General features: G+C 45.0%; 1 protein-coding gene and 1 long non-coding RNA gene across 6 annotated transcripts in view; both read right to left on the bottom strand.

Annotated features, from left to right (window-relative positions):
• The window catches only part of PDZD2 (PDZ domain containing 2), a 472,513-nt gene extending 471,567 nt beyond the window's left edge, over positions 1–946 (bottom strand). For 3 of the 4 annotated variants that reach the window (XM_019013353.4, XM_055367600.2, XM_055367601.2), the window contains exon 1: positions 835–946. The gene's annotated coding sequence lies outside the window, so the exon portion shown is untranslated. The remainder of the gene's footprint in view (positions 1–834) is intronic. The other variant, XM_019013355.4, reaches the window with a different exon arrangement.
• Positions 947–12,629: 11,683 nt separating this feature from the next.
• LOC129528065 (uncharacterized) lies at positions 12,630–20,342 on the bottom strand. Of its 2 annotated transcripts, XR_008673248.2 has the most exons (4): positions 20,111–20,342; positions 19,917–20,025; positions 13,724–13,944; positions 12,630–13,054 (listed from the first exon to the last, which is right to left on the bottom strand). It is a non-coding gene; the product is annotated as an uncharacterized lncRNA (long non-coding RNA). The 2 variants fall into 2 exon arrangements; XR_008673247.2 differs by having other exon boundaries at positions 19,917–20,342.
• Positions 20,343–21,644: the final 1,302 nt, after the last annotated feature.

Genomic DNA, 21,644 nt, shown 5'->3' with positions numbered 1-21,644 from the left:
CCCTTATCAAGGTCTCTGCATAGATTTGGGCTGCCAAGGACAGCTTCTGGCAAACTCCTGCCAGGGGTCCTGGACCCTCCTGCTGCTGAATTCAGCCTTGAGCTTTAATGGATTTTCCAAATAGCGGGGACCACAGGCAGCTCAAAGACTTAAAACACAAACGCAAACCCGAGGGAGGGAGAGAGGAACAGAGGGAGGGGGAAACCAGATTTTAGGAGAAACTCGACTTCAGAGAGAGAGCAGGATTTCCCTATCACTATGTTCCCCATCTCCCCGGCAGACGCCAATAACTGGCCCTAAGATGCCCTTGATCTTTGCGCGCCCCCTGCATTCCCTCGCCCCGCGTCTAACGTCTCATCTGGGCAAAGAGGCGGGGGTTGAGAGATGAAACAAGCCCGAGGGAGGATGGTCCCCAAGACATTACCTGAGGCCGGAGTACCTGAGTACCTCCGCTCCTGTCGGAGGAAGGGACCAGAAGACGGCCCAGGGATGGGGACCCGGGATGTGCGCCCGGGCAGGAGGTCCCGGCCCTGTCTTGAGTACCCCCGGCAGTGCGTCTCCGGCTGTCCCGCTGTCTCGGTCCCGCTCTGTCTAGCCCCCTCCCCTGGGCTGCGCCCTCCCGGTCCCCGGCCGGATGGTAGAGGAGTTTGCGCCGCCCAACGTGGGACCCCGGTTCGGCGTCCTCACTCCCCGCCCTGCCAGGGCTGGGATTCCCGCACCCGGATTTGTCGCTAAACTTTCCTGGGCACACACGGTCTCGGGGGTGCCGGGCCTCCCCCATCCCCTGCCCACCCGGAGCCGCGCGTCCCGGCTGCAGCGGGACGGTCGCTTCACCTGCTCGCGGCTTGGCCGAGGCTCCCGCGGCTTCCTCGCGCGTCCAGACCCAGGCGCCGCCCGGCGGGTCCCCGCGCAGCTGCCGCCGCCGCGCCTGCCCCGAGCCGCAGAGCCGCGGTTCGCCGGCAGCCGCGGGAGGCGCAATCCCGGTGCCTTGGGCTCGGCCTGCGGCCCCTCGGCTGCCTGCAGCCGCCGCCCCGCCGCGTCCCGCTGCCCGGGGCCGGCACGCACCGGCGCTGGGGTCCGCTCCTCGCCTCGCTGCGCAGGGGATCCGCCGAGCCTCCAGGATGGGCGGGGATTCCCTCCCCCTGGTTGATTCGAGGGGCGGGAACTCCCTTCCCCGAGTGACAGGGACGGGGGGCGGGGATTCCCCTGCAGGAATAACAAGGTGGGCGGGGATTTCCCCGAGCGAGCCCCGCCGCGGGCAAGGCGTCTCTCTGGGTGAGCCAGGAGTCCTGGTGCGCCCGCTTCAGAAACCTGGGGATCGTGGGAGGAAGGCATCCAGGGAGATGGCTGCTCCGAATCTCCATACAGGCGGGGCTTAGGGCGCCATCTAGGTGGAACAGAGCGAGCTAGGGGACGTGAAGTTGCCTCTGCATAGCACTTTACATAGCAAAGAGAAAAATGTCAGTTGCCTTATCAAAGAATGGGGCGGAGGGGCCAGAGGAGATGGGGGAAGAGCTAACCACTCACCCCAAGCTACCCTTAGCCTCTGGTCCTTGGGATACCAAAGGTAATTTAGCACTGGTACGAGGATTTCGGGGAGAGGGGACCTCTTGGCACCTCAGAGCTGCTTAATCCCCCAGTTAAGCCCCTGGGGGAAATCCCATGGCCCTGGGGTGGTGGTTTGGGTCCCATGAGCACTAGCCACGAGCTCCTGCCGAGTGGACTGTGAGAGCTAATGCCAGCCGCCCTTGGCTCCCTTCCAGGTCACTCGAGGAACGGAGCCTCAGGCTTTTGGGATCCTTCATTCCGGTGGATTTTCAGGAAGGCCTTCAAATATTTTTGGTTCTTTTTTTGTCATCCTTGTCATTCTGCCTACCACAGGGAGAGGATGATAAGAACATAATAGGAAGACTGCACAGCTCTGCAAATTAAGCTCTCTTAAGAGGAAAAAGCTGGTCTTTTTCAAGTGCTGGCAGATAAGAGTAAAAACATATGAAAAATTGCAAAACCTGGGATAATGAATAGTTGAATAATGCTTTTGACATTTTCTACAGAACAGTAATTGGAAATCTTTGCTTTCGGGGGGATGGGGATGGGACAGGGCAGGCCCCAGCTGCAGTTCTGCCCAGCAAGGCAATAAACTCTGGCCTCTCCGAAAAGCAGGCAGACATAAATCACCTGCGCAGACCGGACAGCGCTGTCCCACCACACCAGAGACCAGAGTGGGCCCAAGGCATTTGGAGGTGGTATTGTCCTCAGGGGTTGGGGTGGAGAAGTTCTTGATTTCAGCTGTTCTTCAGCTTTTATAATTACCAGGCCATTGAGATCAATGCTTGCACAAATCCAAGCATCGTATATGACAAGCTGGGCACTCAGGCACTCAGAGCTTCTCTTCCTATGTGTAAATAGAGAAAACACCTACCATGCAGGATTGCTGGAACTAGCAGTAACACAGCTATTTAGCACAGCACTTAGGAGGTGCTCAATGAAATGGTAACCATTATCAATGAAAGGTATCATTGGGACACCACAAAAAAATCCTTCTAGAAGGATCAAACAGGGCTGGTGCTTTCTGTTTTTTTTCACAATCCCAGGCCCATCTTCCACCACTCTGTCCCATGTTTTCTCAGCCTCTGTACCCAGCACATACCTTGGGCCTACCTCCCTCAGCACCAATGAAAAGTTTGCTCAATCAATGAATATGCAAATAAATGTATCACTCAAACTGTAGTCACTGCTATTTCTTATCCACTCCATCCCCAACTCTTTCATTCCAGCCATGTACTCCTAATCTGTAAATTCTGTTTCCTCTGCCAGAGTGACATTCTCACTCTCCTGTGTCTGCTGAAATCCCAAGGAGGTAAATGTCATCTCTACTGGAAAGGCTTCTCTGATCATCAGAACAAACATCACGTTTCCTCTGCCTTGTTAATTGCTGCAATGGTAGCACTTTATGCAAATTGCTCATCTAACCCTTGTCAGGTGTATTATGTTGTAGGAATTATGGCGTTTTGTCTCACATATTTCTAGCTTGTGAGTTCCTGGAGGTAAGAGAACTTAAAGCTTATTGTTTGCGTTCCCAAAGCCTAGGGTGGCATGGTGTCCGACCCAATAGCCACTCGATAAATATTTGCTGAATTAAAATGAATTGTTAGGTATATATATGTATGTTATATGTGGCATATATTATGTATAAATACAATATATGCAGATGTATTTTATAATCTGTCTCCTTCAGACATGGCCCTGCTGACCTGCTTTAAATACTTCGTTTCAATCACTTTTCAGCTGATATTTTCCAGATATTTTTGGCAAGTTCTCATCTGCTAATAATAGCTCAATTCACAGAGGTCAATCAAATGCATGGAAATTTTGTTTTGCCCTTGCAGTCTTGTCAATTTGGAAAGCTGACAACTGAGGGCATTTATTTTCCAATGTTTGAAGATCAAAATGTAAATCCTTTTTGCCCCCTTGTTAAACATTTAGTCACAGATTAGTATTTCTATCAAAGTTGCCATTTTAATTTAGTGCTCATAATATATGTGACATGGAGGAGGAGGAGGCTGTATATAGAATATCTAAGACTTCAGAGCAAAGGAAGAGTAAAATGATAAACAAAGAGAAAATGTGTGATCCCAAGCTATATCGGTGACAGAATGTAGCGTGGTTTAGGTGAGTCCAAGTAGATTCTCATGGATTGCAGTGCCATGTGGTTTACTTCTGAGCTTTCTCCCTCTATGAAGAAAAATCTACAGACCAGGCAGCTGAAACTAAAACTGGAGGTTTGCTTACCAACTCTTGAAAAGACTGCTTTCCATCTTTCCGCCTCAGCTGCTCTTCCAAGTAAATTTCAAGGGAGGAGAAGTAGCCTTAGTCAACAACTGGCTCAATTCCCTTTCTCCTCCCAGCCTCTGTGGGTTCATTTTATCTCCAAAACAGATTCTAGCTTCCTGTTTACCTAGCGAATTACCCTTTTTTCTTTCTTCCACAAATTCCTGGCCACTAACTCTTCCATTCATGACCTCACGCTAGAACGAGCCATCCCCTGGCCAAGAAAGGGGCTTAAAAAGAACAAATGAGGCCAAGTGCCCTGGCTCATGCCTGTAATCCCAGCACTTTGGAAGGCCGAGAGGGGCGGATCACTTGAGGTCAGGAGTTTGAGACCAGCCTGGCCAACAGGGTGAAACCCAGCTTCTGCTAAAAATGCAAAAGTTAGCTGGGCATGATAGTGGGCGCCTGTAATCCCAGCTACTGGGGAGGCTGAGGCAGGAGAATTGCTTGAGCCTGGGAGGTGAAGTTTGCAGTAAGCCAAGATCACGCCACTGTACTCCCGTCTGGGAGTCAGAGCAAGACTCCGTCTCAAAAAAAAAAAAAAAAAAAAAAAAAGAACAAATGGGTGACGATGGTAGTAAAACATTAAGTCAGTGGATCTCAGTCTGGACTGCGCTTAAGGATTCCCAGAAGATTTGAAAATTTAAAAAACTCCATGCTCACCCCCTGAGATCACTATATACTTGGTCTTTGGGGAGCCCCTGGATGCCCCTTAACCAGAACCCCAGTGATTGTAATTTGGGTGGCCCACACAGGATAACTTGGAGAAACACTGAAGTAGAGTGACATGACAGCTGAGAGGGTGCCCAAGGTCACATTCCAGTATTTGGTCATAGTACTGTAGAGATAAGACTTTATTTGAAACATTGATAAAAATGTCATAATATTTATCCTGTCTCAGATGAAATATTTTATTTAGCCAAAACACAAAAAAGGACCTGCATTTGATGCATACTGTTTTTTTTCTTTTTCTTTCTTTCTTTCTTTTTTTTATTTGAGATGAAGTGTCGCTCTTTTTGTCCAGGCTGGAGTGCAATGGCGCGATCTTGGCTCACTGCAACCTCTGCCTCCTGGGTTCAAGTGATTCTCCTGCCTCAGCCTCCTGAGTACTTGGGATTACAGATGCCCACCACCACACCCAGCTAATTTTTGTATTTTTTAGTAGAGACAGGGTTCCACCATGTTGGCCAGGCTGTTCTCAAACTCCTGACCTCAGGTGATCCACCTGCCTCGGCCTCCCAAAGTGCTGGGATTACAGGCGTGAGCCACTGCACCCAGTCCATACTGTCTTAAAATATATATTTAGGGGAAAGGTTTAAGTAAGCACTTTTCATCCATGTACATTGAAAATGAGTTTCACTGTATCCATGAGCGTGACGTTGGATTTTATGCAGATGTGTTTTATTGTTTCCAGTGTGGTCTAGTAATACTGCACATGAAGAATTTGTAATTTTCTCCTGGGCTCTCCCTTACAAGCCAACCCATTATTTTATATCTTTGTCTCTCAGCCTTCCATTTGTACTATTGAAGCATTGGTTGCCAGGGTAATTTTTTTATACAATTTTTGGCAGAAAAAACTGAATTACAAACTAGTAACTACAGACCACGTATTACTTTCACAATTTATATAGATGATTCAATCATTTTGCAATAGGGTAGACTGTAGTGTTTATCCAAGTAGATTCTTTTGGACTGTGGTGGGATTTGATTTACCTTTGAGTTTACTCACTTAACACACATTAAGACACCAGCAAGACAGGCCTGGCGTGGTGGCTCACGCCTGTAATCCCAGCACTTTGAGAGGCCGAGGTGAGTGGATCACCTGAGGTCAGGAGTTCAAGACCAGCCTGGCCAACATGGCGAAACCTCATCTCTACTAAAAATATAAAAATTAGCTGGGTGTGGTGGCAGGTGCCTGTAATCCCAGCTACTCAGGAGACTGAGGTAGGAGAATCGCTTGAACCTGGGAGGCAGAGGTTGCAGTGAGCCAAGATCGCACCACTGCCCTCCAGCCTGGGAGACACAGGAAGACTCCATCTCAAAAAAAAAAGACACTAGCAAAACAAACCTACTAAAAAAAAAAGATAGAAAGACAGAGGTTCAGTTTTGATTAGCATAACCAGTACTCTGCTATCAGTATATCTAAAGAGAGCTGTTTTAGTTATACACACACATAGGTTTTGTTTTATACTTGGCCTTTGTCTTTATTTTGGTTTACACAAGAGACAGGACATGGCACTGAGTCTTCTTGGGGCTTGCAGCTTCTGTCACCCAGGCACAGTAGTGCCCCCCGCAAAGTTGGGAAGCTTGGGTTCTCCCCCATTCCCTGTTCCCTGGATGTTAGAATTCAGTCAAATCACCGTGTATCCAAATTTGTAGACCACAGGATTTAGGTAAGCTATTTGCACAACACATTCTCATCCCTAATTCCTATCTCCCCTGCTGATCATTCTTGTTCTGTTCTGCATTACTTACTTATGGAAAGGGATTATTTTAAGTCAATCACATGCTATTTTTACTCCTTCATCAGATACTTCTACTTCCAGATATTTTCCACTGAATAATCTCAAAAAAAGTAATTATAAAAATAAATTATATTTCTTATGTATCTATTCCATTTTCTTTGGGTTTTTTTTTTTGTTGGTTTGTTTGTTTTTTGAGACAGGTTCTTACTCTGTCACCCAGGCTGGAGTGCAGTGGCATGATCATGGCTCACTGAAGCCTCAACCTCCCAGGCTCAAGCGATCCTCCCACCTCAGCCGCCCAAGTAGTTGGGACTGCAGGTGCATCCCACCACTCTTAGCTAATTTTTTATTATTTGTAGAGAAGGGATCTCACTATGTTGCCAAGGCTGGTCTTGAACTCTTGGACTCAAGCAATCCTCCTGCCTTGGCTTTCCAAAGTGCTGGGACTACAGATATGAGCCACCACACCCTGCCATTTTTTAAACTTTTTAAAAATTGTACTTCTTCACTCCTCTTTGTATTTTTTTGCCTCTCTTAGCACCTGCCTTTATTGGTAGAGCTAACATGAACATGGAACTAAAAGTCAGCTTAATGATACCCAGCCCAAAAAGCAACAGAGACCCAGTGCTGTGTTCTGTGACCAATCACAATAACACAGTAAAATTTGAGTAACATTGGGCACCTTTCTGTAAAATGGGAATAATAATACCTATCTCTAAAAGTCTATTAGGATCTTGGGTCCACAGCAAGGTCATAAATGGGAAAGTACTTTGGAAAAATTTAAAGGTCTCTTCAAATGAGAGAATGTGAGAGCAACAGCTCTTGGAATAACAATTTGTCCTAAAATGTACATGAATAAGGTGGTTTACATTTCATCTCAATGTACAGCAAGAATTACCAAGTGCGGTTGATGAGGCCATTGATAAATCATCATTCACAAGTTATTTGCATGATATATGAATTAGTGAGCCAAACAAGAAATGCATTTTACATCTCTGCTGTACCCAAGAGCACCAGTCAATGAAATCCACAGAAAGTGCAACCTTGGGGAAAATGCTAGAGCAGACTTGAAAAAGCCAGATTTGGTAAAAGCAAAGTCTTTGTCCATTTGAAGATATATAGGAATGTTTATTATTATTTTGGTTTTAGCAAATGCTGACAACCACCTCCTCTCTAATTGCCCATTGGAATGGTCTCCCAATTGAGCTATTTCTTGAAAAAACCTAGCCAATAGTGCTCTTGGTTGGCCTTTATTTAAGTCACAGGGTCACTCTCATTTCTAGTTAGCAGAATGCCACAAAAAATGTTGCAATGCCCATTTTCTCTATTTGTTGATTTTTTGTGTGAATCATCTTTTCTGCTTTACTGTGTACTTATCAACCAGGCAAATAGCCCAAACTGCTTGTAAATAATTTGCTATTGTAATTTACCTAATCAGACCACCTGGAAATAAAGAAAGAAGAAAACAGAGAATGAAGGCCACTCCGAAGATGACAAGATCCCAGAATTCTAGAGCCCAAAGGAGACATCGTAGGAATCACGTTGCCCAGGTTGGTTCTGTGGCTTGCCTAGGAAGCACTCTTAATGGGGACACAGCATGTATTTTAGAAAGGTGGCGAAGAAAGACCCTGTGGGATCAGGTGACCTTTCTTTCTGCCCATCATTTTGGCCATGCTAATTCTATCTCTTGCATAATATCCAATGCCTGGTTTTCACAGTCAAGATGCCACGTCTCAGGACAGTGGGCTCTGAAGATGGAGACTGACTTCAAGGACTAATGTCATTCCTGTTCCCTGTCATTGAAGGGTGCACATGTATCTCTGCTTTATGCCCTGGTAGAGGAAATATTCTCCAATAAAGGTAGCAGACTTATAAATTAATTCCTTATGATAAATTCCAAATGCTCCTCAAAGAATGATGTTTTTCTTATTAAAGTCTTATGTGATGTGTACTATCAGTCAGGATGTCATGGGGCTTATCAATATTGTATCTCTGCATGAATCTGCAAGATAGTGCTTTTAGAGATCAAAAGAGTCCACAGAAAATGCAGTTATGTGGAATGGCATATAGCTAAGTTTGAGAATTATTCTAGACACATAATTTTTTTTTTCTAACAAGGGCTCACAATCTACTAAAAAAAAGGTACTTTTTTTCCTGGAATTGTTAATTGACAAACCTTTATGTAAAATCAAAGTGAATAGTCCCATAGACACCACTTCATATTACAGTTCTTTGCTGGGTCAGAACCAGGGCAAGGCAAGAGAGGTGCTAGGGCACAAAATTTAAGGAGGCACCCACTTTCAGAGTCAGCCCTGAGAGTGGGTGCACAACACTGAGAATGAATGCCTTCTTAACATTTTTTAAAATTGATATATCATAGTTGTACATACTTGGGGGGTACACGTCATATTTTCATACCTGTATGCAATGTGTAATGATCAAATCAGGGTAAATGGGATATCGATTACTGCAAACATTTCTCTTTTATGTTGAGAACAACATAATTATTGTAGCTATTTTGAAATACACAATAAATTATTGTTAACTATAATTTCTCTACCCTGCTGTCAAATACTGGAACTTATTCCTTCCATCTCACTGTCCTTCAAATTTTCCCTAGCTTCCTCTCTTGCATAACCCTATCCGTGGTCCTGGTTCTCTGACAGAGCACTTAGAATGCAGAAGACATCCTGAAAGGTCTGGGCGCTGATCAGCAGAGGGGAGCGTAGCAATAGTGACTGACAGCACAGAGATCAGCCTGGGCTTTGCCAGTGACTGTGGGCTTGACCTTGGGCAGGCTGGATCCAGACACAGAACCCCATGATGCCATGCTGCGGCTGCCTGCCCTGCCCACCTCCCTCCTTCCCTCGTGAATGACCACATACAGGCCACCGAGCAACACACAGCTATCAACACTGCACAGATGATTCGCAGAGGCAGGTCTGGCAGCACTGTACACATGCTTTCTAATTTCTACACCTCAATGGAGTGCTGGTAGGCGGAGTGCTCAGCAGCCTCCGAGAGACATTGAAAATGTTTTCATTGGTCCATGCCTGCTGTACGCCTTGCTTCTGCACCGTCTGCCTTGTTCTCATCCCCATAATGCTCTGTCTCGACCTTGATGCAGTTTCCTCTCCCTCACTGCCTCCCAAACCCCTGCACCAACTAGCACTCCCTCGCTGTAATTAACACGTATCCCATTTCCTCTTCCTTCCCATCTCTAGATCTTCATCCTTCAATGAAGACATGGCCTCCCCTGCAGCTCTCTCTAGTTAGTCTGTTTATTTGATCACAATACACATTACCTTATAACTCAAGGTCAGGAGTGGTGTGAGGGACTCCCATGCCCATATATTCCATGGCCTCTCATTTCCATCACTTTCTTATCTAAATTCTCTTGTGCTTTGGTTGCATCTACTTGGAGAACTGCAATCCAGGATGAAACCTGCCCTCCCTGGGCTTGTACCTTGAAGTTAAAGCACTGATGGAAAAAAAATATGTACCTGGGTAAATGGTGAATTCCTGGTTGCCCATCTCAACTGGTTCTCAACAATGTCCAGGAACCATTTCTCTAATCAACCCATTCCCCTATGTATGCAATAAGTATTTCAAACCTTCTGCATAGTGTAAAATTTCTGACTCCTCTTGTATTACCTTTTTCTTACCCTCTTCTTAACTGAAGATGACCTTATTTTAAAATGCCCAGATAAAAGTTATCAGATAGGAACCCCTTAACTTTCTACCTCCAGGTTAGTAGGTATTCCCTGAATAAGCACCCACCTCCCTTGTTTTTTTGTTTGTTTTTGGTTTTTTTGTTTGTTTGTTTTTGAGATGGAGTCTCACTCTGTCACCTAGGCTGGCGTGCAACAACGTGATCTTGGCTCACTGCAACCTCTGCCTCCTGGGCTCAAGCGACCACCTCCCTATTCCTTCCTGGAGGTGGCATCTCTCCACTTAGATATTCCACAGATGCTTCAAACTACTGAAGTACAAACTGAATTCATGAACTTCCCCCCCCCAAAATCTATCCCTTATTGTTAGCCATTCCAGTAAAGAGGGTCCTAATACTCCGAGCTGTCCAAACCAAAAGTCTCAGTGTCCCTCACGTATCATATCCAAAAAGTGCATCCTATCAGTTCTTTCTCAAGTACTTGCTGGTTAAACCTCTCTGGTCCAAGCTACCTTCATCTTTTATTTACAGCAGAGGTTGGTGAACTTCTGCTATAAATGGAAGTTTTTTCTTTAATTTTTGTTTCAAAACAAAGCTTTTTTTTTTCCAGCAAACAAGTTTTTTTTTTTGTTTTTTTGTTTTTTTTTTTTTGAGATGGGGTCTCGTTTTGTCACCCAGGCTGGAGTACAGTGGCGCTATCTCGGCTCACTGCAGCCTCCGCCTCCCAGGTTCCAGTGATTCTCCTCCCTCAGCCTCCCAGGTAGCTGGGATTACAGGCCTGCATCACCATGCCCAGCTAATTTTTGTATTTTTAGTAGAGACGGGGTTTCACCATGTTGGCCAGGCTGGTCTCAGACCCCTGACCTCAGGTGATCTGCCTGCCTCGGCCTCCCAAAGTGCTATGATAACAGGAGCGAGCCACCGCGCTGGGTCAGCAAACAAGTTTTATTGGAATGTAGCTGTGCCCATTCATTTATGGACTGTCTATGGCTGCATGCACTCTAAGAGCAGAGTTGAGTAGTTGCAACAGAGTCCATGAGGCCCATAAAGCTGAAAATATTTACTAGCTTTTCCTTTACAGGAGAAGTTGCAAGAACGTCCTGAATGCATCGTGCACCAAACCTTGTACTCTGTTCTCACACATCTTTTTAAAACGTCTTATCACCATCCTCGGAAACTCATCAGAGCACAAACATCACGCTCGGGATAAAATGCAGTGTCCCTAGTCCAGCCTGCAAGGCTCCACATGAGTAGCCCTGTGTCTACTTCTCCACCCTCACCTTGTATGTATACTCCTTGCTCGCCTAGTCCAACAATGCTAGAGTGCTGTCTGCCTTTCCATCCCTCCAGTGCACTGTGCTCTTCCACACCACAGAACTGGGAATACTTTGTTTCTTTTGCCTTGGAGGCTCTTTTTTCTTTCTCACTTGTCCCTCATCCAATTCCTACTTTAGGACCCTGATTAAACCTCACTTCCTCCAGGAAGCCTTCTATTTCCCTCAGATTAGGTTAGGTGCCCTGTTTCAGAGCACTATGTACTTTTATTTCATTTTTATTTATTTATCTATTTTGAGACGGAGTTTCACTCTTGTTGCCCAGGCTGGAGTGCAATGGCACGATCTCGGCTCACCGCAACCTCTGCCTCCCGGGTTTAAGCAATTCTCCTGCCTCAGCCTCCCGAGTAGCTGGGATTACAGGTGTGCGCCACCACGCCTGGCTAATTTTGTATTTTTAGTAGAGATGGGGTTTCTCCATGTTGGTCAGGCTGGTCTCGAACTCCCGACCTCAGGTGATCCTACTGCCTTGGCCTCCCAAAGTGCTGGGATTACAGGTGTGAGCCACCGCGCCCCGCCTATTTGTTTATTTATTTTACAGGCAGGGTCTTAGGCTGGAGTGCAGTGGCACAGTCATAGCTCACTGCAGCCTTGAACTCCTAGGCTCAAGGGATTCCCCTGACTCATTATCCCAAGTAGCTAGAACTACAGGCACACATCACCACACCCAGTTAATTTCTTTTAAAATTTTTTTTATAGAGACTGGGTCTCACTATGTCATCCAGGCTGGTCTTGAGCTCTTGGGCTCAAGCAATCCTCATATTGGCCTCCCAAAGTACTGGGATTACAGGTGTGAGCCACTGCCTTGGGCGTGAACTTTTATTATTTATTTATTTAGAGATAGGGGTCTCTGTTGTCTAGGCTGGAGTGCAGTGGCATGATCATGGCTCACTGCAATCTTGACTGGCTGGGCTCAAGTGATCCTCCCACCTCAGCCTCCCAAGTTGCTGGGACTACAGGCACATGCCACCACGCCCGGCTAATTTTTGTGTTTTTTGTAGAGACAGGGTTTTCACCATGTTGCCCAGGCTGGTCACGAACTCCTGGGCTCAAGTGATCCGCCACCTTGGCCACCGAAAGTGCTGGGATTATAGATGAGAGTCACCATCCCTGGCTTGCACTTTTATTTTAAAGCTCTTATCTCAAATGCTCTTAATTTTTTGAAATGATTTGTTTAATACTTGCTTGTGTGGTTAGACTGAAGACTTCATGATAGAAAAATCTTTGTTTATCTGATTCAGAAAAGTAATCTTCAGTACCTGACACACAGCCTGGCACATGACAGATACTCAGAAAATATTTATTGAATAAATGGATGATTGGCAATAACATTATAGGGTTGTGGTGAGGACAATGGGAGGAAATATACACATTCAATTTAGTTAATTGCTTAGTCCTGGCAAAAGTAGAGAACATTTATATTTTTAATGACGATGATGATGATGCCCTGACTTTGAATTACTTCTGGATTTCTTGATTTGGCAAAAAACTGAGGACCAATAATGCATTTTATTCTTGTAACACGGAGTGTGAGTTGTTCTTCAATTGATTTCTTCTCTTTGGCCATCTATAACAGGCATAATTGGCTTTTCATAGTGTGAGACCTTAAAAAAAAAAGTATCCAAGCCCAGGAGCCTAAAATCGTAATAACGCGTGGCTCTTCTGTGGAGTGGTTTCTGCTAGCCCTCTATTCTCTACCCTGCTGTATGTCCTAGGAGGCTGACATCCTGTTATGTTCCGTTGACATCTGCCTTCTGGTTGGGTTTGACCAATGGGTACCACCGGCAAGAGATTGGAGGAAGAAGGAGAGCAAGGAGAAAATATTAATCTTCTCCCACCTCTCCCCTACCCTGGGCTGCAGGTTGACAGTAACTGCCCCACTACCTAAGGTCATAGCTCCTACCAGGAGGCTCCTTAACCTGCCACTCTCATGGGCCCTCCCTCTGCAGGTACTCCTTCCTCTTGCTTGTGCTAGCCTGTGGTAGTTACAGCTCCCTGCCCTCGCTAGATGTGGCAGGCTCCATTATCACTTTAATTTCTCTTAATTTGTCCACACCTTTGCCAATTAAACTCTCTTCAATTATCCCTGCTTGAGTGTGCATTCTGTTCTCAGATAGAACCCTGACTCATACAATTCCATCACCTAAATAAATATAATGAAAATATTTCAAGAGGTGCTTGCTGCTTCTGTAGATCTCTTTGGTAGTCTGAGTACATCTGCAAGCTTAGTTAATGTCACATGAGTTTAGGTGCCATTATTCCCATTTCTCAGTAGGCCAAAGGAGTCTGGAAGCAATCTGAGGCATGTACCCATGCTTCCAGAGGCTGGCAGTGGCAAAGTCAGAGCTGCTCCTCCTCTCCGAACCCTACCCACTGAGCTCAGAGCTACATCATGGCTACTTCCCTCTAAGAGGACCACCTACCAAAAGCTGGAGAGCTGGGACCCCAGATAAATCATCCTTGATGATAAACCCCTCTGCAGTGAGTCTAATCCAGGTGAACTCCAAAGCTCAGGAGTGTGCAGCTGGCTCTGTGCCCCAATTTAGAGCAGGTCTGGGAAGCATTCCCAGATGGCTCCTGGATGTCATTGCTTTTTCTGGCTGCGTTCCTGGGGGAAGTGGGAAAACACACCTAGGTCTCCTAGCTGCAAACCCAAGCAAAGAGCACATTGTCATATCTTTAGCAAATGATAACACACAAAACACAGACAGCCAAAGAACTAGAGAGAGACATATCCACCCAGCTGAACCGATTCACTCTTTAGAGCCAAGAGACAGCCAGTGTGGAAGGTCCTCTATCCTCCCAACGAATCAATTCTCTGTCTTAAAAGCAACTGTCCAAGGCTTCAGGCAAATCACAGACAACCCATCACTGTATTGTGTATTTCAATTTCCCTCTCTGAAAAAATGGAGTTCTACCCATTGGCAGAAAGGTGAGCAATCACCCATTAAGGTGAGCAAAAATCTCCACAAGCCTCAATTCAAGAACCTCAAATGCAAAACTAATGTTGTTATATCTCCTTTATTAGGCAGGGGGTAGGTCCCATACAGAGGCACTATGAGTTGTAATTAAGGGCATGGACTCTAAAGCCAGACTGCCTGTATTTGAATTCTAAGTCGGCTAGCAACTAGCTGTGTGATCTTGGAAAAGTAATGTAACCTCTCTGTGCCTCTGTTTTCTTATCTGTAAAATAGGAATGATGATCATGTCTACCTCATAGGGTTGACATGAAGATTAAATGATTTATTATAAGGAAAGCGCTTTGAACATGCCTAGTATGTGGTAAAGACTGTGTAAGTCATTCAGTAACATAGTGATTTTAGTAATTATTCATGTATCTTTAGATAGACTTATCTGGAATGTTGATCAGTTTTTTTTTTTTTTTAACATTTTTTGGCTGTAGCCCAAATAACTTCTGGGATGAAATAACAGATCCTCTGTGCTAGCACTGCCAATTGTTAGATCAAGGGAATTTGGCTTGTGTCTTCGCTGTCATCAGGAAAAGAATATAACTGGATGCCGATAATTGGAAAAGCACATTCTGGTCCATGGCCTCAGCCTGGCAGCTAATCAGTTATGCCCAAAGAATAAGGTGAAGCACCAGGTGGCCTTACCTACAGGCCTGATGCAGTGAAGAGAGGCCTTTTAAGCAGACATCCATCACTGCTGACTGAAGGCCTAGTGTGATTCCCCATTCATCATACACAAAGGTCTTTTCACTTAGGCATCCGTCCCACGAGCAAATGCATCTTTGCACTCCTAACAGGCTGAATTACTGTGTGCTCTTCCCTCTGTCCTCTTCTTCAATTTCCCATTTCAAATTGATGACCCACCCAGCTTTCTATAAGCAAGTTTTGGTTTTTCTCTACTGGCTTTCTTTCTCTCTTTCTTTTCTTTTTCTTTTTCCTTTTTTTTTTTTTTTTTGAGATAGAGTCTCACTCTGTTGCCCAGGCTGGAGTGCAGTGGTGCCATCTTGGCTCACTGCAACCTCTGCCTCCTGGGTTCAAGTGATTCTCCTGCCTCAGCCTCAGCTGGGATTACAGGTGTGGGCCACCACACCCAGCTAATTTTTGTGTTTTCAGTAGAGACAGGGTTTTGCCATGATGGCCAGATTGGTCTCAAACTCCTGGCCTCAAGTGATCCGCAAACCTCGGCCTCGCAAAGTGCTGGGATTACAGGTGTGAGCCACTGTGCCCAGCCACTCACTGGCTTTCAACTACAACACAAGGCCTCCAGGTCTGAGGAGGAGCTCAGTGTCTTCAGCAATCCTCCTCTTAGGGTAGTCCTGATCATCTGATATTCTTAATGAAAACACTTTGGTTCCCCAGAGAACAGTCAAGAGTCCTTAAGAGTGGCTGTCCTTTCATATCTTAGTACTAATTGCTAATTTTTATTGAGCATTTATTATGTTCTAGGCACTATGCCAAATACTTTATATAAAATTCACATTTAATTCTCACAATATGCCTATGAAATAGGCACAAGAGTTCACTATCTAAGTCCTCAGAACAGTGCTGTCCTATAGAAATATAATGCGAGCCACAAATTTGGGCTACAGATGCAATTCTGAGTTTTCTAGTAGCCACATTATAGACAGTAAAAAGAAACAAGGAAAGCTAATTTAATTGTTTTAGAGACAGGGTCTGGCTCCATTGCCCAGGCTAGAGTGCAGTGGCATGACCATTAATTTTAGTAATATATTTTGCTTAACCAAATACACCTTAAAAACTGGCATTTAAATATGCAATCAATATAAAATTATTAATAAGCTATTTTACATTCATTTTTTATACTAAGTCTTCAAAATCCAAATTTCAATGAACATAATGTAGAAGGCTGGGCACAGTGGCTCAGTCCTATAATCCCAGCAGGCCTCTTGCCTTGGGAGGCCAAGGCAGGAGGATTGTTTGAGCCCAGTTCAGTACTAGCCTGAACAACATAGCCTGTCTCTACAAAAAAATGAAAAATTAGCCAGGGTGGTGACACACACCTGTAGTCTTAGCTACTTGGGAGGCTAAGGTGGGAGGCTCACTTAAGCCCAGGAGTTTGAGACTGCAGTAAGCTATGATTATGCCACTGCACTCCAGCCTGAGTGACAGAGTGACACCCTGTCTCTAAACAAACGAAAACAAAACAAACAACAACAACAAAACAATGTAGAAGGAATGAGGGAAATGGATAGAAAACCACCATTTGTCAAACACCATGGTAATAACTGTTGCATCCAAGGTCCACCCATGCATCACAAGCAACAATTATTACTGTGGTGTCTGGCATGTTCTATTTCCCTCATTACCTTTACATTTATTAATTAGAGAATGAAAATTTAAGGAAAAATAGGATACTTACCTACTTTACACTCTCAAAGTATCTTTCTCAAGATATTCATTAATTACAAAGAGAAAAACAGTAACTTTACAGTGGTGAAACCCAGCAGACAGTTAACCTCATCAATGGTAAAACATAGCAACACCACGTGCCTCCAGACAGGATGCACAGAGAAGGACACATCACTTCTGTGGTCTTACAAAAAATCTGTCACCTCAATCTAGTCATAGGAACATTTCAGAAATACCCACATGGAGAGACAGTGTACAAAACAACTGGCCCGTAGTCTTCCAAAATGCCAAAGTCAGGAAGGATAAGGAAGGCCTGGGGAGCTGTCACAGATTGAGAGAGACAAGGAGACACAACAACTCAACACAATGTGGGATCCTGGATTGGATCTTGAAACAGAAAAAGCATGTTAGTGTCACAACGGGTGTGATTCAAATAAGGCCTGTAGTTCAGATAAAAATTATGTACCAGTGGCCAGGCGCAATGGCTCATGCTTACATCCTAGCAGGTTGGGAGGCTAAGGCGGGAGGATTGCTTGAGTCCAGGAGTTCGAGACCAGCCTGTGCAATATAGTGAGAATTCATCTCTACAAAAAATTAGCCAGGCATGGTAACATGCGGCTGGCATGGGGACATTGCTTGCGCCTGGGAGGTGGTGAGCCGAGATTGTGCTACTGCACTTCAGCCTGGGCAATGGAGTGAGACTCTGTTTCAAAAAAAAAAAAAAAATTATGTGCCAGTGTTGATGTCCTGGGCTTGATCATTGTTCTCTGGTTATGAAAATTGTTACCATTTAGGGCATCTGGGAAAAGAGTATACAGGAACTGTACTGTTTTTGCAGGTTTCTGTAAGTCTAAAAGTACTTCAAAATAAAAAGTAGAAAAACAATGCAATGCAAATAAAATGCAAATTGATTACAAAGTATCTTTGCAATTACTTCAAAAGATGTGGAAGTCTAGGAAGTTGATAAAAGCATTGAAGTATTGCTAGAAATGCATGAAAAAAACCATTAACAAACTAGGTAAAACAGTTCACTTTTAGAGAAGAGAAATCAACAAGGATGGTAACAGGCTGTGGGTTTCCAAAAAAACAATGATTTAAATGTCGAAAAATTATGAGAGATCCTTGGAAAAATGAATGATGCTCTCTAATGTTTGCCAAGAACTTTCTGCTAGAAAATCATAGACAAAGTGAAGGCTGTTGTATCATGCTATCGTATAATTTTAGTTTAAAAATTATGCCAAAAAATCCACGTGAGATTTATTTTTATTCATTCTAAGAATGAGCACATAGTTGCAATTATAATCTATGTTCTACTGGATGAGATGAAATGTTATTTTTATAATTTATAGCTTCATTTTTCATTAAAAGAAAAAAGCCTCACTTGAAATTTTAATCCATCTTAAATGGCTTGACTTTAATTGCTCTATTCCAGCCTCAGAAACCTGACCCTCAAGTCCATGCTCTTAACCACTGCACTATTTCTGTCCCAAAGAAGGACTTCCCTTTGTTTCCATTACCTCTAAGTCACCCAAAACAAGTTACATGCCCTTTGTGATGTAAGTTACATGCCAAGGCACCCTGGAATGTCTTTTGTTGTTGTTGTTGTTGTTGAGGAGACAGAGTTGTACTCTTGTTGCCCAGGCTGGAGTGCAGTGGTGCAATCTCGGCTCACTGCAAACTCTGCCTCCCGGGTTCAAGCGATTCTCCTGCCTCAGTCTCCCAAGTAGCTGGGATTACAGGTGCGCGCCACCACACGCAGCTGATTTTTGTAGTTTTAGTAGAGATGGGGTTTCACCATGTTGGTCAGGCTGCTCTCGAACTCCTAACTTCAGGTGATCCACCTGCTTTGGCCTCCCAAAGTACTGAGATTACAGGCGTGAGCCACGGTACCCAGCCGAATATCTTTTTTTCTATCACACTTTATAAATAAATGGGCAACTCTATAAATAAATGGAAGACAAGGCAGAGGACAGAAGGGAATATGCACATGAGTGTCATCGGCCGTGTGTGTGTGGAACCTGTGAAATATCCACCCTTTGTCTGGCTCTCCAAGACCCATCGAGCTTATAGATGACATTCAGTTTCATATAAACTGACTGAATCCTAGCTCAGAAATCAATAAAATCATTCAAAAATGCTTCAAGTGTTCAAAATGATGATTTGTGATTTTTTAAAAGCGAGTCATGAAGAGGCTAGAAAGACTGAAGAAAGGAAACATCCATCATCAGAAGGGAGCTCCTTACATTTGAAACTATCAGTAGCAAATGATATGGACAGAGACTACTACGTTACAGTGAGGGGTGGGAGGACACAAGTGCAGAATGGTGGAAGAAACCTGGAGGAGCCAGATGACAGAACATTCTCAAATGTGTCCCTGTCGGGGAGTTCGAGACCAGCCTGGGCAACATAGGGAGACTTTGTCTCTAGAAAAAATAAAATTAATCAGGCTTAGTGGTGCACACCTGCGGTCCCAGCTACTCAGGAGACTGAGGTGGGAGGATAGCTTGAGCCCAGAAGGTGGAGGCAGGCTGCAGTGAGCTGTGATGATGCCACTATCCTCAAGCCTGGGCGACAAAGCAAGACCTTGTCTCAAAAAAAAAAAAAAAAAAAAATGTGTTTGGGAAGTATCTGGTAAGTAGATAAAAGTTTTAAAGTATTGCTGGAAATGCAGAGAAAAAACATTGACAAACTGGGTAAAATAGTTCACTTTCAGAGAAGAAAAATCAACAAGGATGGTTACAGAATGTGGGTTTCAAAAAACAATGATTTAAATGTCAAAAAAATATAAGATCCTTGGAAAAATGAATGATGCTGTCTAATATGTTTGCAAAGAACTTTCCGCTAGAAAATCATACACAAAATGAAGGCTGTGGCATTGCTTGTGATGGACGAGCATTGCTTTAGACACTCACACAATTGAAACATAGGTGATATCAATTGTTATTATTATTATTATTTCGAGACGGAGTTTCACTCTGTTGCCCAGGCTGGAGTGCAGTGGCGCGATCTTGGCTCACTGCAACCTCTGCCTGCTGGGTTCAAGCAATTCTCTGCCTCAGCCTCCTGAGTAGCTGGGATTACAGGCACCCACCACCACACCCGGCTAATTTCTGTATTTTTAGTAGAGACGGGGTTTCACCATCTTGGCCAGGCTGGTCTTGAACTCCTGACCTCCTGATCCACCCGCCTCAGCCTCCCATAGTGCTAGGATTACAGGCATGAGCCACCACGCCCAGCCCTGTGATATAAATTATTAAAGTGCACTATGAAAAGTTACCAGTCCAGCCCTGATCCTGATCACAGGTGATGTTGGGAGGTTACTTTGGAGACAGACGGAGAGATGAAACAGGGCATTTTCTTCAGATGCACATCCTGGCACATGGAAGCTGGGTGGTAAAAGAATTCATTCAGACTCATCTTTATCCCAAAATGGCCCTCTAAACAATAGAAAACTGGCAATCTTCTAGTAACCTGTGGTATTGACAGTTTGAGAGTTGTCATACAAAGATGTCATACAAGAAAACCCAATGTCAGGAACCTGGACATCAGGGAGTGACTCCCTGCATATTATGAAGTCAAAAACTGTCTGTTGATCCCAGGCAAGCTAAAATCCTGGCAGGCCACTCTCCTCCTAACCATATTGCCATTGCTTCCATTACCAAGGAAAACAAGACACAGAGAGACAGGGTGGGGAAGACCTTTCTGGCCCCCACGGTTCTCTAAACTCTCTTATTTGTTTGTTTTTGTGACGGAATCTTGCTCTGTTGCCCAGGTCACAGTGCAGTGGCATGATCTCAGCTCACTCACACTGCAGCTGCTGCCTCTTGGGTTCAAGCAATTCTCATGCCTCAGCCTCCTGAGTAGCTGGGATTACAAGTGGGTGCACCACCACGCCCAGCTAATTTTTGTTTTTATTTTTATTTTTTTGAGATGGAGTTTCACTCTTGTTGCCTAGGCTGGAGTGCAATGGCACGATCTTGGCTCACTGCAACCTCTGCCTCCCTGGTTCAAGTCTTCTGAGTAGCTGGGATTACAGGTGCCCACCATCACGCCTGGCTAATTTTTGTATTTTTAGTAGAGATGGGGTTTCGCCATGTTGGCCACGCTGGTCTCGAACTCCTGACCTCAGGTGATCCACCCACCTCGGCCTCCCAAAGTGCTGAGATTACAAGTGTGAGCCACCGCACCCGGGCTAATTTTTGTATTTTTAGTGGAGCCAGGGTTTCACCACATTGGCCAGGCTGGTCTCAAACTCCTGACCTTAAGTGATCTGCCTGCCTCAGCCTCCCAAAGTGCTGGGATTACAGGCGTGAGACACCGCGCCTGGCCTCTTTGTTAATTCTTTACAGTGCTTCTAGAGAGTTCCTTTTTCTGAGTGTCCTGGCCGCTAGTCCTCAGGTTCCACAGTGCAGTGAATACTGCCATGCACTGCTTTCTGTGATCTCGCTTTTCAGGGATAACGCTCAGGTGTCAGTCCTCTGTGGGAATTGCCTTAGCTAAAAAGAGCTGCCTTGCCCAAGGGCACACCCCGCTTCCTAAGGCACAATAGAGATCCAGGCCCCTGCCTGCCCCAGCTCAGGAAGAGTTGTCCCAGAGTTATCCCAGCTTCTGAGTTCCCCGGAAGGTTAGCTGAGACCTCTGCTGAGACCGCATCACAGACCAACTCCTCCCTCTGCCCAGTTCTGCTTCCTTCCCCACCTTCCGCGGGTGTTGATCCCAGCAGCTCTCCCTGATCAACTTACCACATGCAAATCTCCATCTCAGAGTCCACTTCTTAGAGGGCTCAGCTCAGGACACACTCCCTTCTCCATTTACCATCTCTACCACCTGCCATGAAGGCCCACTTTTTCCCAGCTGCTCTTGGTGTTTTCTCTCTACGTGGACTTCCTGGCCTCACTGACACTGGGTCCTTGGTCATTTTGATCTTCAGTTCCCAATTAAAAGTTCCCCTCCCTCTATGTGTGATTAGCCACCTCATTCTGCCAAAGGGAAGAAAGATCCAGCC

The sequence above is a fragment of the Gorilla gorilla genome, chromosome 19 (genome assembly GCF_029281585.2).
Source record: "Gorilla gorilla gorilla isolate KB3781 chromosome 19, NHGRI_mGorGor1-v2.1_pri, whole genome shotgun sequence".
NCBI lineage: Eukaryota > Metazoa > Chordata > Mammalia > Primates > Hominidae > Gorilla > Gorilla gorilla.
Note: the sequence above shows the minus strand (reverse complement) of the source record. Positions and strands in the feature narration are given on the sequence as shown.